The sequence below is a fragment of the Oncorhynchus gorbuscha genome, linkage group LG10, assembly GCF_021184085.1.
Source record: "Oncorhynchus gorbuscha isolate QuinsamMale2020 ecotype Even-year linkage group LG10, OgorEven_v1.0, whole genome shotgun sequence".
In the NCBI taxonomy this organism is placed as follows: domain Eukaryota; kingdom Metazoa; phylum Chordata; class Actinopteri; order Salmoniformes; family Salmonidae; genus Oncorhynchus; species Oncorhynchus gorbuscha.
This window is the reverse complement of record NC_060182.1, coordinates 19,804,196-19,812,926: the sequence shown is the minus strand read 5'-3', so window position 1 is coordinate 19,812,926 and position 8,731 is coordinate 19,804,196. Positions and strand designations below refer to the sequence as shown.

Below are 8,731 nucleotides of genomic sequence, written 5' to 3'. Positions count from 1 at the left end.
TTTCCCACAGTTGTGTAAAGTTGTCTGGATGTCCTTTGGAACATTGTTAATACACACAGGAAACTTTTGAGCGTGAAAAACTAAGCAGTGTTGCAGTTCTTGACATAAACCAGTGCACCTGGCACCTACTACCATACCCAGTTCAAGGGCACTTCGGCGATGTCATTTACAAAATAGCCTCCAACACTCTACTCAGTAAACTGGATGTAGTCTATCACAGTGCCAACTGTTTTATCACCAAAGCCCCATATACTACCCACCACTGTGACCTATATGTTCTCGTTGGCTGGCCCTCACTACATATCCGTTGCCAAACCCACTTGCTCCAGTTCATCTATAAGACTTTTCTAGGTAAAGCCCCGCTCACTGGTGTCATGACGTTGGCCTGGGGGGTAGGTTTATGACAGTCATAAATACCTCTTCCCCCCTTTTTCCTCTCTCTAACCTACTGAGGTTACATTTGCAAAACTCTTGGTTAACATAGAGATTCTGGGAACATCAGAAGGGGGTGGGGGGAATTAACTATATTCTGGCAATCCGATCAATTGAACATGTGCAGTGGTACTTAACTGAATATGATGTCAGTTCGGTTGTCATCTGAGACATTCTCATCAATGATAAGATGACAAACTCTACAGTGGAAAGTCTACACGTCATTTGGGTTTTCATAAAATAGGGCTCTACTCAATCAGTGGCCCGCCCCTGTGAAGGGACATGGGCTATAAAACTTTTCAAACACGCCCTCCTCTCCCTTCCTATATAAGCCCTTGACGACAATATAACCTCCTGTTCCAAAGATGTGTGGACGACGGTCCTATGTCAAAATGGTTCAGATAATAACTACAGAACGAAGCCAAAATCAGCGTGAGCTTTGGTTATGAATGGTATGAACTTTGAACTCTTATTCACTACAGAAGTGATATCCTATCCGTTGAGATAGCAACAGCAGATGCAAACGCAGGTTAGGAAGGAACAGACAGAGTATCCCGTCTACCAACCAACAACGTTACTACAACGTATCCAATTGACAACCAGAGACATTCTTCAAAGGACTCGGTTGGGCCACACGGCCTTCCATCTACCACCAACGTACCGAAGCGCAGCTCAGAGTAAATATTTATTTCATTTTCCTTTTCCAAATGGGCGGTAATTTAGAATGCATCAGGTACTGTATTTACGATAGCACAGCTTCTCCCTGTGTCCCTCAGTCTTCCCACTCTTTCACTCAAACCCAGCCCTTTTCCTTTGTGTAACAAGCTGTCATATCTGTTCCGCCCGCTAGGGACGTTTTCCTTCATGACGTAATTTGTAATCAAGTTATGATTTAATTATGTGTATGTGTAATTCTGAGTGATTAGTTAGGTATTTAGCAAATAAATAATTAAACCCAATTTTGTATTGATGATTCAAATTGTTAGCCAGGGTTCGTGCAGATAACCAAGAATTTACAACTTTCAGATGAGACTGAATTAAGATGACAATTGATATTGACTGCTATTGATGTAAAATATTACTAGGTCTTTAAGAGTTTATTCAGAAGATAACAGCTCTATAAATATTATTTTGTGGTGCCCGACTCTCTAGTTAATTACATTTACATGATTAGCTCAATCAGGTGATATTAATTACGGAGAAATTATTTTATAGAATAGCATGTCATATCACTTAATAATCTGGCATAGCCAAAGACACGACACTGGTCACAATAGAAACACCCACCCGTAGCATGCGCTCCAGGAGGTATATTGCACTGGTCATCCCCAAAGCCAACACTTCCTTTGGCTGGAACGAATTGCAAAAATCTCTGAAACTGGAGTCTTACATCTCCCTCTCTAACTTTAAGCATCAGCTGTCAGAGCAATTTACAGATCACTGTAGCTTTACACAGCCAATCTGTAAATAGAACACCTCATCCCCATATTATTACTTACCCTCTTTCTCGTTTGCACCCCAGTATCTCTATTTGCACATCATAATATGCACATCTATCACTCCAGGTTGCAGTTATAAATGAAAACTTGTTCTCAACTGGCCTACCTGGTTAAAGAAAGGTGAGGCCGCGACTGGGAGGTCCGTGGGGCGACGCACAATTGGCCCAGCGTCGTCCGGGTTAGGGAGAGCTTGGCCGGTAGGGATATCCTTGACTCATCGCTCATCAGCGACTCCTGTGGCAGGCCGGGCGCAGTGAACGCTAACCAAGGTTGCCAGGTGCACGGTGTTTCCTCCGACACATTGGTGCGGCTGGCTTCCTGGTTGGATGCGCGCTGTGTTAAGAAGCAGTGCGACTTGGTTGGGTTGTGTATCGGAGGACGCATGACTTTCAACCTTCGTCTCTCCCGAGCCCGTACGGGAGTTATAGCGATGAGACAAGATAGTAGCTTCTAAACAATTGGATACTACGAAATTGGGTAGAAAAAGGGGTAAAATTAAAAACAAACAAAAATGTAAAAATACATTTTTAAAAAAGGTGGGGGAAAAAAATAAAAAATAAATAAAAGGAGCAACCAAGTAGGCTACATACTTCTGGAATTGTAATGCAACCAATAATGGTAGAGGGTAGGTAGGGTTACAGAAAATGCCCATGGAGAACTCTGACAGGAGGAGAGGGAAAAGGCACAGTTTATTGACAATTTCCTCGTGAATAATTCCCTAACAGCAATGTTTGGGATTGTTTTTTTGTTTCTCTCTCTCACTTGACATACAAACGAAAATGTAAAAGTTGAAAACAATAAACAATAGCCATCTCTTTGGCCAACTATATAGTGAAATTCGATTTAGTACTTTTTCAAAGGTATAATCTTTTAACCCATTAAACCACGACTACATCATATTTATTCAAATACATTAACATAATCAGACTGTTACAGTACAACACAAACCAGGATCAGATCGACATGTCCACTTTATATGGCATTATACAGAAAGTGAATGCTACACACAGAATATCACAAATGGGAATAACAGACACTTCCTTACCGTTAATCTGAAGGTAGAGGTTCTCTTGCTGATGGTGGGAATCTTCTCCAGTTTGTTGTGGGAAAGGTCCAGCTCCACCAGACTGCTGACATTGAACGTGTTGGGAGGGATCCCTCTGTCAGTCAACTTGTTATGGGCCAGCCTGACAAACTGCAGCTTGGGATACATAGTGAGGAAGTTCACAGGGATCTTGCTATGTCGTTAAACTGCAACACCTGAGGGAGGTTATCTGGAATCTTCTTCAGTTTGTTTTTCCTCATATCCAGTAGTCAGAGACTTGAGTTCCTTGAAAGCCCCTCTGACCTCTTCAACGGTGTTGGCATGGAGATGGAAGTAAGTGAGGTAGGTCATCCCCCTCAAACATGGATCTTGGAATTCTTGTTGTGATCCATGCGTAGATCCTTGATGGACTTGTGTAGGTTAATGGGCACGCGGGCCATCTCGTTATTATCCAAGTACAAGAGAGCTTGCTGAAGACGTTCTTGCCCACCTTGTCAGAGCTGAGCTGGTTCTGGTGCAAGATGACCCAGACAAGGCTAGTGGCTTGTCAAAGAACCCATCCTGGATGCCTGTGATCTAGTTGCACTGCAGGTAGACGTACTTCATGTGGGAGGGGACATACGGGACGTGCTGTATATTGCGGCTGTGGCAGTACATGGCTATGGGGAAGCTGGCCAGGCAGTCACACTCTAGGGGGCAGTCATCGTCCAGCCACTCGGCCCACATGGATGAGGGGTGGTAGCGGTTTCTCAGGTAGTTGAGCCATTGGAGGGCACTGGAGTGCTGGGTGAAGCTCAGGTCCACCAGTCCAGCCACGATCAGGAACACCACCGTCCGTCTGCATGGTCACTGCAGGGACAGGAAGGGGAACAGAGATCAGAACACAGGTGTACACTGTGGTGATTTAAATTATAATTATTGGGTTACATTTTACTTTTCTTTTTGATTGATTTAAATAAAAACACTATTTTCTACCTATTACTTACCAATTGTGTTGAAATTGAGTCTAGGAATGATTTATTGTACTTGCCCTTCAGGGCTTCCGAGTGGTGCAGCGGTCTAAGGCACTGCATCTCAGTGCTAGAGGCGTCACTACAGACACCCTGGTTCGATTCCAAGGCTGTATCACAAAAGGCTGTCATTGGGAGTCCCATAGGGTGGTGCACAATTGGCCCATGGTCGTCCGGGTTTTGCCGGGGTAGGCCATCATTGTAAATAAGAATTTGTTCTTAACTGACTTGCCTAGTTAAATAAAGGGTTAAAATACAAAGCTAGGTCATTAGTCATTTACAAGTGAATACCACTAAGACAAAACTGTAAAATCAAGGCTTGATAATGCTTGAAGTTTGCCCATTACTCTTTCTCAAAACCTTGTTGTTCATTGAAAACTCTGAGATTTTTTCAAGTGTTATTATCCATAAACAATTGCTTTCATTTAAATACATAATTTCTCAAATTAATGTAAATAAACATACATTAAAGTAAAGTAACCAGACTGTTGTTTAGAGGCAGTTCCCTCCTTCCCAGTCTCTGTTGCAGTGTCTCCTTCAATCTGTGCTGGAGAGGGGATTTACCGTTGTGTAAATAGCCGTCTCCCCCTTCTCGTCATCCCCAGCTGCAGCCCAGCCACTCTGTCACTTTACAACACACACATTTTCCACTAGCAAGTAAGACATTATACAATGGGTGGGTCTAATCCTGAATGCTGATTGGTTAAAACTGCATTACAGTCGGTGTCTATTCCACAAGTTACCATCGGCTAAATCTATGATGTTAGACCATCTGGTCTTCAACAACCTTGTTTTCCACCCCTCTCTCTGTTGTGCCTTGTCATTAACTCATCTTTAGCTTAGCAACAAGGGTTATGCCTTGAGGGTTATGTCTTGATGTTTCTACCAGCATCTCTTTCGGGAAAGAGATGCTGGTAAAGAGGTTAAGGTATGAGACCACATACAATCATACAAAACATGCCAAGGTATGACTGCAATCCATCAAATTAGACCTTCACACCAAAACATACTCCACTCTGTCAGAGCGCCTCAGGGAACAGATTTACAGCTTAGAAGCTTAAATGCAAGTTATAGTCTTTAAACTTTGGAGAAAGTTAGCAAACGCCTTGACTGGCACCCATTCAGACAGATGACCACTATTCCCTAAAGAGTGTCCCTTTCCTCTATTACCTGGAAAACAGGAGAAAATTACCTGAATTATGCAAATGATCTCAAGTTCAATTTATCTGCATCCTCTTCAGCTGTTGAAAGAGAAAGTCAAAAACCAAAGTGGTGTTGTTAACACTTCACATGTAATTACCATTGTCTGTTATCACAAACACAATGCCCTTCCATTGAATGGAGTATGTACATGACAAGAGCAATGGATGAATATTGGGTCTACCTGGATATTGCCAGGGCACCGATGGATTTACAGTATCATTGTAAGAAGAACTCTACTAGTGAGGTCAGTAATATGGGCTTACTTGGAAACAACCTCAGGTCTAAATCCATGACTTAATTCGTTTTTTTGTAGATTAAAATGGTCGGTATATGTCCAAGTGTCTGCATCTAAACCTCAACCTCTGTGATAGGGTGCTGGCACCACATACGGTGCTGGCACCACATACGGTGCTGGCACCACATACGGTGCTGGCACCACTGATTGTGCCTGAGGTAGACTTGATAATTGGTCTCTCTGTGTGTAGTGAAGATTGGCTAGGGTTGTGAACAACATGACACCAAGCAGAAAGAATGCAAAGTGTTTCCTGTTTCAGTGCCTTGGCTTGGTCCTTGAAGTTGAACTCACTATGATTTGGCATGAATATAACCAGCAGTAGGAGCCATCTGTGTCATGGTTTAATAGGGCCATACCTACTACCTCAGGTGCTTAGGTTTCAAACATGTACATGAAAAATAGGCTGTATATAATGCTATGTTCATAACCAAGTGAGAAGGTGGTATTTACTACATATGACTGGGACAAATCCAGTTGAACAGCCCTCCAACAGGTAATTACTAGTGGGAAACTCGTCTATCATCCCTCAGCTCTGACGTCTCCCACATGCTGAGGTCTGACGTCACCTACTAGGGAAATTACCTCGATAACAGCATTTTAGTCAGTGAAATGCAACAAAACATTATAAAAGGTCATCTATACTAAACAAAAATATAAACACAACATGCACACATTCAAAAAATTTGACTCAGTTACAGTTCATAGAAGGAAATCAGTGAATTTAAATACATTCATTAGGCCCTGATCTATGGACTTCACATGACTGGGAATACAGATATGCATATGTTGGTCACAGATACCTTAAAGTTGATCAGGCTGTTGATTGGGACCTGTGCAATGTTGTCCCACTCCTCTTCAATGGCTGTGCGAAGTTGCTGGATATTTGCGGGAACTGGAACACTGTCGTACAAGTCGATCCAGAGCATCCCAAACATGCAGCATGGGTGACATGTCTGGTGAGTATGCAGGCCATGGAAGAACTATGACCCTCGCACCCCAAATGCACAATTGAGAGCATCCTGTCGGGCTTTATCACCACCCGGTAAGCAACTGCACCGCCCACAACCGCAAGGCTCTCCAGAGGGTGGTGCGGCCTGTCTGTCCTCCAGGACACCTACAGCACCCAATGTCACAGGAAGGTCAAAAAGATCATCAACAACCCGAGCCACGGCCTTTTCACCCTGTTATCCAGAAGGCGAGCTCAGTATAGGTGCAACAAAGCTGGGGCCGAGAGACTTAAAAACAGCTTCTATCTCAAGGCCATCAGACAGTTAAATAGCCGGCTACCACCCAGTTACTCAACCCTGCACCTTAGAGGCTGCTGCCCTATATACATAGACATGGAATCACTGGCCACTTTAATAATGGAACACTAGTCACTTTAATAATGTTTACATACTGCTTTACGCATCTCATATGTATATACTGTATTCTATTCTACTGTATTTTAGTCAATGCCATTCCATATAAGAGATAATTGTTTTCCATAAACTTTGCACAGTGAGTAGTGAGATCACCGCGACGAAGTGAGATCAGACAGCATGTCAGCCGTCCGGAACTGCTCATTTCGAGCAATCTGTATAAATGATGGGTTAAGAAAAAACGCACATTATACCAGAAAGATGTGAAGCTGTAGCTCAACATTTAAAGTGATTTGAACTTTGAATCACAACAGATCACTGGTAAGGCTGATTAGCGGTCCGAAGAAAGTATCTTTGAAAGCAAATTTAAGTATGTACATCCTGTTACTCTGCTCAAACCATCGATACGGCTGGCTAGCCTATCTTCAAAGATGCTTCTTACAGAGTGAATGGAAGGAAAGTCAACTATGTAATTCTGTTCATAACTACACAAGTCACCGGATACCAGAGAACTACAAAGAAGGACAACAATAGAATAATTTTTGGAACCATTTTGGACAATCAGAGCCTTACAAGCGTGCCGCGAAAAGGCCCAACACCCTTTCCATGGTGGCCCTGTTCACCGAGAGACCCCCGGCATTTCATGTAAATACATTTGTGATTTCTTACTCAAAGCGGGCGGCGGTTCGTGTGCAAGGTATATGGATACTGTATGTGAGAGTCGTTTCTGAATGTACCAATGTTGTGTCTCTGTCCCTCTCCCTCACTTCTTTAACAAGAATCAATGTTGTTGCCCACTAGGGACCTGTTTTCAGGTTATTACGTCTCCAGTCAATAACCAGTACAGTGTGTATGTTTATCCTGTGTTCTCACTTAATTAGTTAGTAAATAAATATACCAATTTGTGTAGTACCGAATCATAAGGCTCAGGTTTTTGCAGATGCAAGGTTATAACTATTCAGAATGATATGATACGAGGTTATGATTGATAAGTTGACTATTTATAGACGTGATAGGAGTTTAATTCGGTAGATGGTAACTCATTAAAGAATCACTCTCCTGGTGCCCCAGATCCCAATGAGTTAATTGTTACATGACTAATTTAAATCTGGTAACAATTAAACATTGTTATTTATCTAATTAACTGTCTCCAGATTAATGTTAAAGTCAAGTTACGACAGTGGACATTCCTGCAGTCAGCAATTGCACGCTCCCTCAAAACTTGAGACATTGTGTTGTGTGAAAAAAATACAAATATTTTAGTGTCTTTTTTGTCCCCAGCACAAGGTACACCTGTGTAATGATCATGCTGTCTAATCAGCTTTTTGATATTACACTTGTCAGGTGGATGGATTATCTTGGCAAAGGAGAATTTGTGCACAACATCTGAGAGAAAAAAGCTTTTAGTTCATATGGAACATTTTTGGGATGTTTTATTTCAGCTCATGAAACATCGGACCAACACTTTTACATGTTGCGTCTGTATTTTTGTTCAGTATATTAATGTGGTTTTTGAATACTAATTTGTTTACAAGCATGGCAGCTGTACTTTTAGTTATGGTTGGCAATTATCCAATCAACGTTTCTCAACAGGTTCTGAAAAAGATCTGTGATTGGTCAGAATACCATTTAGTGGTAAAAATATCAGAATTGAGCTGCCCGTGTAAATGTAGCCTTAGAACCCTGCATTACATCACAAAATCATCCGCTCCAAGTCACGCATATATCAGAGGTTGACTGTATGAGGTTGAATGCTTGTCTTTCCATCTCCATGACAGCAGAGGGTGGTAAAGGGCGGTACAAACAGGAGAATGTCTTACATTGCCACAGTATGACATCAAGGCTACTTTAGGATTTTGGCACACCACCAGTCACATACCAATCAA

General features: G+C 42.2%; 1 pseudogene; it reads right to left on the bottom strand.

Moving 5' to 3' along the window:
* Window positions 1-2,884: 2,884 nt before the first annotated feature.
* LOC124045422 lies at window positions 2,885-4,183 on the bottom strand (annotated as a pseudogene).
* Window positions 4,184-8,731: the final 4,548 nt, after the last annotated feature.